Source organism: Nicotiana tabacum, chromosome 7 (assembly GCF_000715075.1).
Source record: "Nicotiana tabacum cultivar K326 chromosome 7, ASM71507v2, whole genome shotgun sequence".
Classification (NCBI taxonomy): Eukaryota; Viridiplantae; Streptophyta; class Magnoliopsida; order Solanales; family Solanaceae; genus Nicotiana; species Nicotiana tabacum.
Window position 1 is genome coordinate 83,962,680 of NC_134086.1, and position 17,239 is coordinate 83,979,918.

The following is a 17,239-nucleotide window of genomic DNA, read 5'->3' on the forward strand; positions in this document are numbered from 1 at the left end:
AAACTTGCGTGCATGATTAGTTTGGAGCCCCGAGGCCTCGGGTGAGTTTTGGATAGGCCATAGAGTTAATTTAGACTTAGAACATAACTGTTGCAGGTTCAGAGGAGTTGCAGGTCTCTGAAGTGAGCTTCGCGATCCGCGGTGACTCTTCGCGACCGCAGTGGGGTCTTCGCGACCGCGGTGGGGTTTTCGCGGTCAACAATGGGTGTAGACATGTAATTTTTTGACCTGCACATTAGAATTACCTTTAATAGTCCTAGTATTTTTAGGATATTTATTTCAGTTTACTTCTATAGGATTTCACTTTATTATTAATTTTAATTCTATTTTTAAGGCACAAAAATTGAAAAATACAAAAATAGTTTCATGTTTTATCTTATTTCTATTTAGTTTAGGTTATTGATATTTTTATATTAATATTATTTTAATCTTACCATGACTTTAACATATTTTTCTTTATTCTTATTTTTGTATAATCTTGCGAAAATATCAAAAATAGTTTCACTTTTAATTAATTCTATTTTAAAAGTTTATCTTAATTAATTAGGAATAGTCTTACATTTTTATAAGTATTTTATATAAGGAACACTTAGACTTTTAGCTAATGAAATCCAAATGTTCTAAAAAGCCCAATTGTTAGCTAATTCAAGAAAATTTTAGTCCAATTTCGGGCAAGAAGATGGCACAATTTTGGCAAGCCCAAATCTTCACAACCCATTTAACCCCACAATCACCCTTAACCCAACACCCTTTCCCTCTAATTAAACCCTAAGAGACCTAATTTTGGACCCCCCCTCCTAAAAAATAACAGTGGCTGCCACTAGCCTTCCCTCTCCTTCCTCATGCCCAGCAGCGACTGACCTCTCTTTCTCCATACCAGGCCGCCGCCGAGACACCTTCCACCCGTCTTCACTGATTTCCCCTAAAGAAAATAATATAAAAATCTCAATTTAAATACAAAGAAAAAAATAGAGAGAAGAAAACGGAGAAATGGAGGAGGATTCGAAGCTGATTTTCAAGTTGAAATCCAGAGATGTTCGTTGTTGATTGCTGGATCCATTGACTGCTGCTAGCTGAGCTTTGACTTCTTTCTCTGCTGCCTTCATTGGTTTTTTTTGTGACTCTACTGCCACCTGAATCATAGGTACACATGAAATCCCTGTAGTTTTTGTTTAGCTCTACATGGTCTATTTCTGAAGTTATTTGAATACCAGTTAAACGTGATTCTGTTGCTCTTTATTTTGTGCTTTCGTTTGCTTGGTATGTTATCTTTGGGCATTTTTTAATATTTTTTTTCACTTTTTTATATTTGTTCTGAGCTTCAATGTTTTATTTTGTCTTTGGCTCTTTGATAGAAATAAGTCAATGTATATAAAAACCAGTAACTTATTCCAATTCGGCCGAAAAGATGGTATTGGTAAAGATTCAATCTTAATTTCTCTGTCTAATATTTGACGGGATATGCTCAAATGAGTTAAAATTATAAATTATGGATGTCAATCATAGCAATAGTTGATTTATTTCTTGTAATATATTTTGAGATATTTTGGCTCGAGTGCTTTTGAATTATATTCGTTGACGTTGTAGTTGATTATATCAAGATCTGGATCTTTGGGCTAATATTTAATTCTTTACGGAGCAGCTCAATTTGCATTCTGAAATGTGAATTCATTAGATAATTGATAAAACATTCAATGATAGAAGACTAATATTAGATCGTGTTTAAGTGTGTTGTTTATTCATTTCGATCAGTAACAAAACTCAAAGCAAAAATGTGAATTTCTTTAAACCAAGCTCTACTGATTCTTTGAAGAACTTTAAATTCCAATCTTTTACTTCTTTGAAATTAGTACTTGTATATGCCATGATTCAAGGTTATGTGACCTAAATTAGAGGAGTAGTTGCAATCATAAATTTGTAATTATTACACCAAAAACATGGCAGTATCGACAAAGTAATGAACACCGGTGGAGTATTTTAGACGCGTTTTAAATTATCGCGATTATGTACACGTACGCGTGACAAAGTTATGATATCAAATAAATCAAGGTATGCATTCGCGCGACTTTGGCAAAGTTTTCTTAATAATAATAAAGTGTCATTAATTATGTACACGTACGTGTGACATGATATGATTTTTGACGTACCAAACAAAATGGGTACACGTACGCGGGACTCGTTTCAAGGTGATTTCATAACCAAGTGATTAAGAGCCGTAAAAGAAAAATGAACATAGGTTCTAAAACATGTGGTTAAACAATTAAATTAAGCCAAGTATGATTAAAGCGACCGTGCTAAAACTATGAAACCCGGAAATGTCTAACACCTTCTCCCGGATTAACAGAATTCCTTACCCAGATTTTTGTGTTTCGCAGACTGTGAAACAGAGTCAAACTTCCTCGATTCGGGATTTTAAACCGGTGACTTGGGACACCATAAATTATCCCAAGTGGCAACTCTGAATTTGAATAAATAATCTCGTTTTGGTTATTGTCACTTTAATTGGGAAAACTCCCTTATATCCCCCTTTCGGGAAAAAGGAGGTGTGACAGCTCTGGTAACTCTGCTGTGGATGAAGAACCCAGAACTTCTGGTTCAGGGTTCAAGAATTCGAGATTGTTAATATGATTTATGCTTGGCTTTATTGTTTGTTGATATTACTGTATTTGTGGATCTAATGTGCTAATTGCCGCTTATTTACCGTTTTGATATTATTTGAACTGTATTAAACTGTATTCTTACGCCTCCCTTCTGAGTCTTCTAAAAATGTGGTGCATACGTATGCGTGGCCCACTTTTCTGTTAGAAGTCATACCAAATAGAACGAGGCTGGGTCATCAACAAGGCCAGGTAGACTTTCGTGCTCCCGATATGTTGCCCCCACCTCGGCTCGAGCTGTCCGCTTGGGTAAGCCATGTCTAGAACACAACCCCAGGTTTAAAACTAGAATAACATAACCTCATGCCGGATCCCTAGTAGGAATGTTTGTTTGCATCATGTGCATTGGACTTTGGGGACTCAACACAGGGGTTGGGTCTGTCTAGGGCAGGTGTACCTGAAATGAAAGGTCATCCTGATGCATCTTACGTGCTATTTGCACATTTATTTGCTTCGGCTTGTATGTTTATCAGCTAAGGAAATAAAACCAATAGAAAAACCAAAAGTGAGGTAGGATAGAGAATTCATCCGATTTTGAAAACCTCGGTATTTGAAAATGCATCGTAACTCTGGCAAAACTTTTGAAAAAAAAGAGGAAAAGAAAATGTATTTAAAAAATAATAATAAATGAAAGTGAGTTAATATCATATTTTTCCAATTATGTCAAAACTGGTCAAACTATGCGGGTCTGATTCTCACGGGATGCGAGATACGTAGGCAAACCTCATCGGTTCCGGCCCACAATTTTCAAAAAATGCAAAAATATTTTCCTTTACTTCCTTCATTAGAAAAATCTTTCTTTGAGACCACAATTTTCAAAAAATCCAAAAATATTTTTCTTTATTTCCTTCTTTGGAAAAGTCTTTCTTTTAGACCCAAATTTTAAATAAAAAAATAAAAAAATATTTTCTTTCAATTTCTTTTCATAAACCAAAATTATTTTCATTCTTCTTTCAAAAATTGAAAAGAAAATTCAAGATTCAAAATGTTTTCTTTAGAAGTATTTCTTTCATAAAGTCAAAATAAAAGTCCAAAAATTCAAAAATATTTCCTTTCTTGTTTAAAAGTTTTTCTTTCGAACCCCCCACCCCCCCCATAAAAAGGTTCGAAATAAAAAAAAATGAACATATTTTCTTTCTTCTTTGGAAGTCTTTCTTTCAAAAATTTCGAAAAACAAATCAAACAAAAACCGAAATAAAAAATCTAAAAAAATATTTTCTTTCTTCTTTAGAAGTCTTTCTTTTCAAAAATTCTCAAATAAATAAATAAATAGAAATCTAAAAATATTTTGTTTATTCATTTTAAGTATTACTTTCGAAAAAGTCCAAAATCCAAATATTTTTTTAGCTTATTTACTTTATTCCTAATCTTCCCGAACTACACAAAGATCTGATCCATGCAGCGTCATGATGCGTAGGCAACCAACATCAGGTTCGATCGAATGGTTTAAAAAAATGGAGAGAAAAAAAGAAAAGAAAAAAAAGAGAAGAGTAACCATTCTAACATGTTGTTTATTTTGAATTGTGAAGAAAGTTTGAGGTGGTCGGTTTGTGATAAGCTGACAACACAAAATCCAAGGGAAAATGACAACTGACATCGAAGTTGTTACGAGTGCTCAAGAGTCCTAGTGACAGAGGGTTCAACAAGAGTCTACGCTGGTTGATGAAAATACAGTACTGAAGCAGAAAATGACTAAAATGTGTCAAGCATGCGCCAATGGCCAAGGACCGCCTTTTCCTATTCATGGTTTCCTAGAGTTCACATCCATCTTGACTACTGCCATGCCGGTCTCATTGTCTGATCAATCCTATCCAACTGGGTTCAGTCATTATCCCAACTATACGACTACATCTAGAACTTCTGTTGTGCGCTCCCATAGTTTGCCATTGACAACCAATCAGACAACCACTACTGTTATGCACGTCTTCACTATCCCACAACCGACGGTGGTGCAGAGGAAAACTCATGAGTCACAATTTTCTACCAACCAAGAGCAGTACCACTCTTCTGAGTACAACTCGTACTTGTTTGATCTTTCTGCAAACATTGAGAAGCCTGTCCGAAAGATGGCACATGAAGAAATGACCCAAAGACAGAAAAACTTAGAACAACTGTTGAAACACATGCAAGGATTGGCAGGTCAGAAGAGTATTGCCTTCAAGGATCTATGTATGTTCCCAGATGTTCGTTTGCCACTTGGTTTCAAAATCCCCAAATTTGAAAAGTATGATGGACATGGAGACCCAATAGCCCACCTAAAAAGGTATTGCAATCAACTAAGAGATGTAGGAAGAAATGAAGAATTGCTAATAGCTTATTTTGAGGAAAGCCTTAAGGGAGTAGCCTCCTAATGGTTTATGGATCAAAACACCTCTCACTGGCATGTCTAGGACGATATGGCCCGGGCCTTTATCAAACAGTTCCAATACAATATTGACATCGCCCCAGACCGCAATTCCCTTTCAAACCTGAATAAGAAACCAACTGAAAGTTTCAGGGAATATGCCATTATATGGAGAGAGCAAACGGCTAGAGTTAAGCCACCCATGGATGACCACGAGTTAATCACTATCTTTCTTCAAGCTCAAGAGCCAGATTATTTTCAAATCAAGTAAATCCTTCTCAGAAGCTATCAAAATTGGGAAAATGATTGATAATGGCCTTAAGACAGGAAGAATTATAAGTCAAGCAGTTCTCAAAGCCGCAAATCAGGTTGTCCAGATTGAATCTAATAATTTTAGTGACACGAATGAGAAGGACAAAGAAATCATGCTGAAATTAGGATCAAGAAGAGGTCCTAGGAGAGCATCTCGAATGTATGGCCAGCCTCGTCTGTTTTTTGCTGATGCTCCTGAGCATTACTATCCACCTCAGAACTCACAATACTCTGTTGCTCCACCTCAGTATGTTGTCTAGCCACGAAATCACCCAAGAAGGAGAGCACGAGCATCACAAAATCTTCACCAACCTCTACAAAATTTTCAAGTTCCCTATAACCCACATCCAAGCCAGCGGTATAAAAGGGAACAAAGGTTGAAAGATAATTTTACACCAATAGGAGAGTCCTATGCAAGCTTATTTGAGAAGTTAAAGCATTATGACATGATTACACCCATTCCTCCAAATCATGTAGACCCACGTGTAAGAAGTTTTGACCCATCTAAAAGGTGTGAATATCATTCCAATGCCCAGGGGCACAATGTTAAAAGTTGTCGGGATTTGAAAAGAGAAATAGAAAGGATGATCCAAGAAAAGCTAATTGTGATCCAAGATAATGACATCTGGAATATCAGACAGAATCCTTTACCTGCACATGATGAAGCACACTTTGTGGGGATGAAGACTGGTGACATGGAGTATGAGAATCCTCTTTGGAACTTGCCGACTGAAATTGGCGAAGGCCATGGTGATTCTGATGAGCAAATTTGTGGCTAAATGTCAAGCTTAACAATTGAAAAGTCATTCTCTCCTCACTAGGAAGGAATCTTAGTAGCTTGTTTTGATGCTTTTTCTATTATCTGGGTTATTTCAAGGTTGTGATCTAGAGTTTATTTGTTTTTATTGAGTCAAACCCTTCTATACCTCTATTCTGTTTGTGTGAGTCTTATTTGTCTGGTTTTGTTGCTATTTTCATTAGCCGGGTTATTTTAGGGTTGTAACTCGGATTTTAAGTTAGTTGTCTTGTTGTTTAGTCAATGAAATACAGTCTGTCCTTTTGTGTCATTCCATGCTTAGTTCTGTTCCCGCTAGTTTTAGTGATATGACATGCATGCGGAATTTTTGGCCAGATCTTAGAAAATTGATTTAAGCTTGAATTGGATAACTGAGAACAAGACATTTTTGAGGATGAATAAAGAGTTGAAATATTTGGGAATTAAGGTCGAGTAAAATTCACCTTCAAATCATTGTGAAGATCGAACTTGAGGATGTTTAATCAATTGAAGCATGGTCGAGAGTTTGACATTAATAAATGGAAAGTGTCTTTCGACCACGACTCACCAACAAGATAGGCATGTTCATCAATGCCGTGATTGCGAAAGGATACTATGTTTGGCGTCCTTGAGGCTGGGAGGCCCTTTTTCTGCTATCCAAATACTTTATATCCTTCGCTACCCCTTTTGAGCCTGTGTTATTTTCTTTGACCACACTCTTTTGGAATCAAGTTTAGAATCGCAAAAAAGAAAAAAGTCCATGTCCCAAGAGTACAAACTGGGGCAGCTTTTAGAAAGTTCTAAGTAAAAAAAAAAGAAGAAGAAAAGAATTGTCAAAGATCCATGCCCTCAAAAAAATAGAAGTTGGGGAAACTTGTTTTGAAAACAAAAAGAAAAAAAAGAAAAGAAGAAAAAATAGAAAGAAAGATGAAAAATAGTTTAGGTGAGATGCTTGAACTACGTTAGACCTGATTCCTTTAAAAAAAGATACGTAGGCAGCCTTACACCGTTCGGTCCAACCAAATAAGAATTCAAAAATAAATCCATAAAATCCCCAGTATTTGAAACTGGGGCAAAGATTTTATTTTACTTTTAAAAGGGTCGATTCTAAGAGTTGTAACTCCACAACCCCTCATTTTAAGTCTACTTTGAACCTTCATGCCGTCCTTTCTTTTCAACCCTATCCAAAAACCTTCCAAATAAAGACCTCCTAATCAGCCTTCAAGAATTCCAAGAGACGCATGCAATGAGAAACAATTGTCACACGACATAGAACACTGTCAAGTTGCTCACACAAGAAAGCAAAAGAAAAAAATGAGAGTCTTACTAGTGAAAACCCTCACGGGCACTGTAAGGCGATGGTAAGAAGAGATAAATAAATGAGAGAGACTTGTTGGTGAAAACCCCTCGAGGCACCACTAGTCACATATGAGTCGTGAAGCTGATGCAAAGGGTTGACACGAACAAGCCCGACTTCAAAGGTCATAAGAATGGTAAAAGGAAATATTGGATCAGTTTGATAGTTCAGGCCGTTAAGTCCAAAATGCATGTCATAATCATTAAGGCTAGTTATAGTAAAAAAAAGAAAAAAAAGAAAAAAATAAATTCTTCCTTTTTGTACTCCCCGACAGGGGCATTTCTTGTTAATATTATTTTTTTGCATCATTGTGTCCTTCACTCTGAGTCCGTCCTTGTCAAAATAAGCAAGAAAAAATTTCTAAATCTGCTACCAGCTTTTCAGTTGAACAAAATAAATTTGGCCAACACTAGGTTGTTACTGTCAACATGTCTTGAGGATTCATGCAAAGGATTCCCCAAAAGACTCTTGTCAGCCAACTTGGCGCAAGCAAAGATAACTTGTGATTTTCTTTGACAGACAAATTGCTCAAAAAGCCGGAAGTCATTCAAGATTTCAGAAAAGGTCACCTAAGCAAAGATCTCCAGTTGGGGTAAGGCTGATTGAGCCACAAACTTCCTCGATTCGGAATTTTAAACCGGTGACTTGGGACACCATAAATTATCCCAAGTGACGACTCTGAATTTGAATAAATAATCGCGTTTTGGTTATTGTCACTTTAATTGGGAAAACTCCCTTATATCCCCCTTTCGGGAAAAAAGAGGTGTGACAGCTCTGGTGACTCTGCTGTGGATGAAGAACCCAGAACTTCTGGTTCAGGGTTCAAGAATTCGAGATTGTTAATATGATTTATGCTTGGCTTTATTGTTTGTTGATATTACTGTATTTGTGGACCTAATGTTCTAATTGCCGCTTATTTACCGTTTTGATATTATTTGAACTGTATTAAACTGTCTTCTTACGCCTCCCTTCTGAGTCTTCTAAAAATGTGGTGCACACGTATGCGTGGCCCACTTTTCTGTTAGAAGTCATACCAAATAGAACGACGCTGGGTCAGCAACAAGGCCAAGTAGACTTTTGTGCTCCCGATACGTTGCCCCCACCTCGGCTCGAGCTGTCCGCTTGGGTAAGCCATGTCTAGAACACAACCCCAGGTTTAAACCTAGAATAACATAACCTCATGCCGGATCCCTAGTAGGAATGTTTGTTTGCATCACGTGCATTGGACTTTGGGGACTCAACACAGGGGTTGAGTCTGTCTAGGGCAGGTGTACCCGAAATGAAAGGCCATCCTGATGCATCTTACGTGCTATTTGTACATTTATTTTCTTTGGCTTGTATGTTTATCAGCTAAGGAAATAAAACCAATAAAAAAACCAAGAGTGAGGGAGGATAGAGAATTCATCCGATTTTGAAAACCTCGGTATTTGAAAATGCATCGTAACTCTGAAAAAACTTTTGAAAAAAAAAGAGGAAAAGAAAATGTATTTAAAAATAATAATAAATGAAAGTGAGTTAATATCATATTTTCCCAATTATGTCAAAACTGGTCGAACTATACAGGTCTTATTCTAACCGGATGCGAGATACGTAGGCAAACCTCATCGGTTCCGGCCCACAATTTTCAAATAATGCAAAAATATTTTCCTTTACTTCATTCCTTAGAAAAGTCTTTCTTTGAGACCACAATTTTCAAAAAATTCAAAAATATTTTTCTTTATTTCCTTCTTTGGAAAAGTCTTTCTTTTAGACCCAAATTTTAAATAAAAAAAATATAAATATATTTTCTTTTAATTTCTTTTCATAATACAAATTTATTTTCATTCTTCTTTCAAAAATTGAAAAGAAAATTCAAGATTCAAAATATTTTCTTTAGAAGTATTTTTTCATAAAGTCAAAATAAAAGTCCAAAAATTCAAAAATATTTCCTTTCTTGTTTAAAAGTTTTTCTTTCAAACCCCCCCCCCCCCCAAAAAAAAAGGTTCGAAATAAAAAAAAATGAAACATATTTTCTTTCTTCTTTGGAAGTCTTTCTTTCAAAAATTTCGAAAAACAAATCAAATAAAACCGAAATAAAAAATCCAAAAAAATATTTTCTTTCTTCTTTAGAAGTCTTTCTTTTCAAAAATTCTCAAAAAAATAAATAAATAGAAATCTAAAAATATTTTGTTTATTCATTTTAAGTATTTCTTTCGAAAAAGTCCAAAATCCAAATATTTTTTTTAGCTTATTTACTTTATTCCTAATCTTCCCGAACTACACAAAGATCTGATCCATGCAGCGTCATGATGCGTAGGCAACCCACATCAGGTTCGATCGAATGGTTTAAAAAAAAAGGAGAGAAAAAAAGGAAAGAAAACAAAGAGAAGAGTAACCATTCTAACATGTTGTTTATTTTGAATTGTGAAGAAAGTTTGAGGTGGTCGGTTTGTGGTAAGCTGACAACACAAAATCCATGGGAAAATGACAGCTGACATCGAAGTTGTTACGAGTGCTCAAGAGTCCTAGGGACAGAGGGTTCAACAAGAGTCTACTGTGGTTGATGAAAATACAGTACTGAAGCAGAAAATGACTAAAATGTGTCAAGCATGCGCCAATGGCCAAGGACCGCCTTTTCCTATTCATGGTTTCCCAGAACTCACATCCATCTTGACTACTGCCACGCCGGTCTCATTGTCTGATCAATCCTATCCACCTGGGTTCAGTCATTATCTCAACTATACAACTACAACTACAACTTCTGTTGTGCGCTCCCAAAGTTTGCCATTGACAACCAATCAGACAACCACTACTGTTATGCACGTCTTCACTATCCCACAACCGATAGTGGTGCAGAGGAAAACTCATGAGTCATAATTTTCTACCAACCAAGAGCAGTACCACTCTTCTGAGTACAACTCGTACTTGTTTGATCTTCCTGCAAACATTGAGAAGCCTGTCCGAAAGATGGCACATGAAGAAATGACCCAAAGACTGAAAAACTTAGAACAACTGTTGAAAACCATGCAAGGATTGACAGGTCAGAAGAGTATTGCCTTCAAGGATCTATGTATGTTCCCAGATGTTCGTTTGCCACTTGGTTTCAAAATACCCAAATTTGAAAAGTATGATGGACATGGAGACCCAATAGCCCACCTAAAAAGGTATTGCAATCAGCTAAGAGATATAGGAAGAAATGAAGAATTGCTAATAGCTTATTTTGAGGAAAGCCTTAAAGGAGTAGCCTCCTAATGGTTTATGGATCAAAACACCTCTCACTGGCATCTCTAGGACGATATGTCCCGGGCCTTTATCAAACAGTCCCAATACAATATTGACATCGCCCCAGACCGCAATTCCCTTTCAAACCTGAATAAGAAACCAACTGAATGTTTCAGGGAATATGCCATTATATGGAGAGAGCAAGCAGCTAGAGTTAAACCACCCATGGATGACCACGAGTTAATCACTATCTTTCTTCAAGCTCAAGAGCCAGATTATTTTCAAATCATGATGTCCGCAGTGGGTAAATCCTTCTCAGAAGCAATCAAAATTGGGAAAATGATTGCGAATGGCCTTAAGATAGGAAGAATTATAAGTCAAGCAGTTCTCAAAGCCGCAAATCAGGCTGTCCAGATTGAATCTAATAAATTTAGTGACACGAATGAAAAGGACAAAGAAATCATGCTGAAATCAGTATCGAGAAGAGGTCCTAGGAGAGCATCTCGAAGGTATGACCAGCCTCGTCTGTTTTTTGCTGATGCTCCTGAGCATTACTATCCACCTCGGAAATCACAATACTCTGTTGCTGCACCTCAGTATGTTGTCTAGCCACGAAATCACCCAATAAGGTGAGCACGAGCATCACAAAATCTTCACCAGCCTCCACAAAATTTTCAATTGCCCTATAACCCACATCCAAGCCAGCAGTATAAAAGGGAACAAAGGTTGAAAGATAATTTTACACCAATAGGAGAGTCCTATGCAAGCTTATTTGAGAAGTTAAAGCATTATGACATGATTACACCCATTCCTCCAAATCATGTAGACCCACGTGCAAGAAGCTTTGACCCATCTAAAAGGTGTGAATATCATTCCAATGACCAGAGGCACAATGTTAAAAGTTGTCGGGATTTGAAAAGAGAAACAGAAAGGATGATCCAAGAAAAGCTAATTGTGATCCAAGACAATGACATCTGGAATATCACACAGAATCCTTTACCTGCACATGATGAAGCACACTTTGTGGGGATGATGCCTGGTGACATGGAGTATGAGAATCCTCTTGGGAACTTGCCGACTGAAATTGGTGAAGGCCATGGTGATTCTGATGAGCAAATTTGTGGCTAAATGTCAAGCTTAGCAATTGAAAAGTCATTCTCTCCTCACTAGGAAGGAATCTTAGTAGCTTGTTTTGATGCTTTTTCTATTATCTGGGTTATTTCAAGGTTGTGATCCAGAGTTTATTTGTTTTTATTGAGTCAAACCCTTCTATACCTCTATTCTGTTTGTGTGAGTCTTATTTGTCTGGTTTTGTTGCTATTTTCATTAGCCGGGTTATTTTAGGGTTGTAACTCGGATTTTAAGTTAGTTGTCTTGTTGTTTAGTCAATGAAATACAGTCTGTCCTTTTGTGTCATTCCATGCTTAGTTCTTTTCCCGCTAGTTTTAGTGATATGACATGCATGCGGAATTTTTGGCCAGATCTTAGAAAATTGATTTAAGCTTGAATTGGATAACTGAGAACAAGACATTTTTGAGGATGAATAAAGAGTTGAAATATTTGGGAATTAAGGTCGAGTAAAATTCACCTTCAAATCATTGTGAAGATCGAACTTGAGGATGTTTAATCAATTGAAGCTTGGTCGAGAGTTTGACATTAATAAATGGAAAGTGTCTTTCGACCACGACTCACCAACAAGATAGGCATGTTCATCAATGCCGTGATTGCGAAAGGATACTATGTTTGGCGTCCTTGAGGCTGGGAGGCCCTTTTTCTGCTATCCAAATACTTTATATCCTTCGCTACCCCTTTTGAGCCTGTGTTATTTTCTTTGACCACACTCTTTTGGAATCAAGTTTAGAATCGCAAAAAAGGAAAAAGTCCATGTCCCAAGAGTACAAACTGGGGCAGCTTTTAGAAAGTTCTAAGTAAAAAAAAAAAGAAGAAGAAAAGAATTGTCAAAGATCCATGCCCTCAATAAAATAGAAGCTGGGGAAACTTGTTTTGAAAACAAAAAGAAAAAAAAGAAAAGAAGAAAAAACAGAAAGAAAGATGAAAAATAGTTTAGGTGAGATGCTTGAACTACGTTAGACCTGATTCCTTTAAAAAAAGATACGTAGGCAGCCTTACACCGTTCGGTCCAACCAAATAAGAATTCAAAAATAAATCCATAAAATCCCCAGTATCTGAAACTGGGGCAAAGATTTTATTTTACTTTTATAAGGGTGGATTCTAAGAGTTGTAACTCCACAACCCCTCATTTTAAGTCTACTTTGAACCTTCATGCCGTCCTTTCTTTTCAACCCTATCCAAAAACCTTCCAAATAAAGACCTCCTGATCAGCCTTCAAGAATGCCAAGAGACGTATGCAATGAGATACAATTGTCACACGACATAGAACACTGTCAAGTTGCTCACACAAGAAAGCAAAAGAAAAAAATGAGAGTCTTACTAGTGAAAACCCTCACGGGCACTGTAAGGCGATGGTAAGAAGAGATAAATAAATGAGAGAGACTTATTGGTGAAAACCCCTCGAGGCACCACTAGTCACATATGAGTCGTGAAGCTGATGCAAAGGGTTGACACGAACAAGCCCGACTTCAAAGGTCATAAGAATGGTAAAAGGGAATATTGAATCAGTTTGATAGATTAGGCCGTTAAGTCCAAAATGCATGTCATGATCATTAAGGCTAGTTACCGTAAAAAAAAGAAAGAAATAAATTCTTCCTTTTTGTACTCCCCGACAGGGGCATTTCTTGTTAATATTATTTTTTTGCATCACTGTGTCCTTCACTCTGAGTCCGTCCTTGTCAAAATAAGCAAGAAAAAATTTCTAAATCTGCTACCAGCTTTTCAGTTGCACAAAATAAATTTGGCCAGCACTAGGTTGTTACTGTCAACATGTCTTGAGGATTCATGCAAAGGATTCCCCAAAAGACTCTTGTCAGCCAACTTGGGGCAAGCAAAGATAACTTGTGATTCTCTCTGATAGACAAATTACTCAAAAAACAGGAAGTCATTCAAGATATCAGAAAAGGTCACCTAAGCAAAGATCTCCAGTTGGGGTAAGGCTGATTGAGCCACAAAACACCAATGGCATTGAGAACGAAAAATTAGGATTGATACAGAAAGTAAAGGCCCCTTGAAAGCAACAACAGAGTCTCCCATCAGTGCAACCAATTACCAATACAATCAATTTTCTGAAAGCGAATGTGCAACGTAGCCAAGCTGCCCAAGACTCAAGGCCACAGATCGACCACTATTTTCAAAACTGATAAATTTTTCTTTGTGTGAAACAGGAACAAAGAAGTGCAAGGAAAGTGGTTCCAAAAAAAAGAGAAAAAAAAATAAAAAAAAAGGAGAAAAAGAAAAGAAGAGAAGAGCCGACAAAGGGAAGTCTCTCAAATCTTTGCCTTTATTTGTCTTGCTGTTGTGCATAAAAGCTTGCCGTTGATCTTCACATTTTTTCTTCCTAGGATAAAAAGTCTTAGTCTGATGGATTTCTCTCCCAATAAAAATCTTAGTCTGATGAAATTTTCTCCTAAGAAAGAAAACCTAGTCTGATGAATTTTCTCCTAGGATACAAGAAATCTTAGTCTAATGAATTTTTCTCTTAAGATTAAAAAAAAGAAGACCCAGTCTGATGAACTTTCTCCTAGGATTAAAATCTTAGTCTGATGAATTTTTCTCCTAAGATAGAAGACCTAGTCTGATGAATTTTCTCCTAGGATACAAGAAATCTTAGTCTGATGAATCTTTTTCCTAAGATCATTATTAAAAAAAAAGACCTAGTCTGATGAACTTTCTCCTAGGATAGAAATCTTAGTCTGATGAATCTTTCTCCTAAGACAGAAGACCTAGTCTGATGAACTTTCTCCTAGGATAGAAATCTTAGTCTGATGAATCTTTCCCATAAGATACAAAAAAAAAAGAAGAAAAGAGACCTAGTCTGATGAATTTTCTCCTAGGATCAAAATCTTAGTCTGATGAGTATTCTCCTAAGATTAAAACCTAGTCTGAGGAATTTTTTCCTAGGATAATAATTTTTAAAAAAAAGGGAAGTCTGGATTTGAAAAAAAAGGTCAATTTTTAGTTTTCTTAAGTTATTAATCTTTAGTTTGCATAGGTGTTTTATTGTTCTGCTAACAACTCACAAATCTTCCTAGTGCAAACTGGGGCAGAAAAGTTTCTTTTATTTTTTCTATTTTGCTGTAGTAGCAGGCACCCACCGGAGAACAAGGGAATTTGTTTCGGAATTATTTCAAGTTTCAAGTCAGTAGCAAGCGCCCACATGGAAAACAAGGGAAGTCATTTCAGAACTCAATTAAAGTTAGAAGTAGCAGAACCTCGCGGAAAGAATGCGAGTCAACAATCCGAGATGACCAACATAAGTAATCTCAGTCCAAAAATGAAAAGAAAAGAAAAAAAAGAAGTGAATCCAAAATGCAGAAGCAAAAAAAAGATGTGAACTGCTCAAGACATGGCTGAAGTCACGAGCACTGCATGTCTGGTCTTGATCCGAAGAAGCCGTGGAAGAATGAACTAACACCTGCAACTAACAAGCATCAAGATTCAGATCCGAGTTCGCATGAAGAACCAACAAAAACTCAGGATCAAGCTTTAGAAGACTCATAGATAGGAATCTTGTAACTCGTAGCTGATAGGCTTAATTAGTCTTTTTAATTTTAATTTTTGATGTAATAACAGGACCGCGAACCGGAACCTCGACGGAACAATACCTCACTCGACTCTCTAGTCCTCTTTACACACTCCATCACTTCATTCAGTTATAAACTACACGTGGCCGTATTCCTTTATAGCCAAGGATATGTAGGCAGCTCAGATACTAGGGCTCAGTCACATTCTCTTTTCTTTTAGTTCTGGTCTCTCTAAACAAGGGCCGGGTCAGAAACATGTCTTGTTGTTCTTTGTATGGAAACACTTTGTGCTTCCCGTCAAAGAGGGACAACTGTAGACATGTAATTTTTGACCCGCACATTAGAATTACCTTTAATAGTCCTAGTTTTTTTAGGATATTTATTTGAGTTTATTTCTATAGGATTTCACTTTATTATTAATTTTAATTCTATTTTTAAGGCACAAAAATTGAAAAATACAAAAATAATTTCATGTTTTATCTTATTTCTTTTTAGTTTAGGTTATTAATATTTTTATAATAATATTATTTTAATCTTACCATGACTTTAACACATTTTTCTTTATTCTTATTTTTGTATAATCTTGTGAAAATATCAAAAATAGTTTCACTTTGAGTTAATTCTGTTTTAAACTTTATTTTAATTAATTAGGAGTAGTCTTACATTTTTATAAATATTTTATATAAGGAGCACTTAGACTTGTAGCTAATGAAATTCAGATTTTCTAAAAAGCCCAACTGTTAGCTAATTCAAGAAAATTTTAGTCCAATTTCGGCAAGCCCAATCTTCCCAACCCATCTAACCCCACAATCACCCTTAGCTCAACACCCTTTACCTTTAATTAAACCCTAAGAGACCTAATTTTGGACCCCCCTAAAAAATAACAGCGGCTGCCACTAGCCTTCCCTCTCCTTCCTTATGCCCAGCAGCGACTGACCCCTCCTTCTCCATACCAGGCCGCCGCCGAGACACATTCCACCCCTCTTCACTGATTTCTCCCAAAGACAACAATCTAAAATCTCAATTTAAATACAAAGAAGGAAAAAGAGAGAAGAAAACGGAGAAATGAAGGAGGATTTGAAGTTGATTTTCAAGTTGAAATCCAGAGATGTTCGTTGTTGATTGCTGGATCCATTGACTGCTGCTAGCTGAGCTCTGACTTCTTTCTTTGCTGACTTCATTTTTTTTTTGTGACTCTACTGTCACCTGAATTATAGGTACACATGAAATCCATGTAGTTTTTGTTTAGCTTTACATGGTCTGTTTCTGAAGTTATTTGAATACCAGCGAAACGTGATTCTGTTGCTACTTTTTTAAATTTTTTTTTTGGTGCTTCCTTTTTCTTGGTATGTTATCTTTGGCCATTTTTTTTTATTTTTCACTTTTTTTATATTTGTTTTCAGCTTCAATATTTTATTTTGTCTTTGGCTCTTTGACAGAAATTAGTCAATGCATATAAAAATCAGTAACTTATTCCAATTCGCCCGAAAAGATGGTGTTGATAAAGATTCAATCTTAATTTCTCTATCTAATATTTGACGGGATATGCTCAAATGAGTTAAAATTGTAAATTATGGATGTCAATCATAGCAATAGTTTATTTATGTCTTGTAATATATTTTGAGATTATTTTGGCTCGAGTGTTTTTGAATTATATTCGTTGACGTTGTAGTTGCTTATATCAAGATCTGGATCTTTGGGCTAATATTTAATCCATTACGGAGCAGCTCAATTTGCATTCTGAAATGTAAATTCATTAGTAACTGATAAAACATTCAATGATAGAAGACTAAAATTAGATCATGTTTAAGTGTGTTATTCATTCATTTCGATCAGTAACAAAACTCAAAGCAAAAATGTGAATTTCTTTAAACCAAGCTCTACTGATTCTTTGAAGAACTTTAAATTCCAATCTTTTACTTATTTGAAATTAGT

At 36.2% G+C, this 17,239-nt stretch overlaps 1 long non-coding RNA gene across 1 annotated transcript; it reads left to right on the forward strand.

Annotated features, from left to right (window-relative positions):
* The first annotated feature begins 638 nt into the window (after positions 1–638).
* Positions 639–16,918, forward strand: LOC142182719 (uncharacterized). Its single transcript, XR_012711709.1, has 2 exons — positions 639–1,144; positions 13,946–16,918. It is a non-coding gene; the product is annotated as an uncharacterized LOC142182719 (long non-coding RNA).
* Positions 16,919–17,239: the final 321 nt, after the last annotated feature.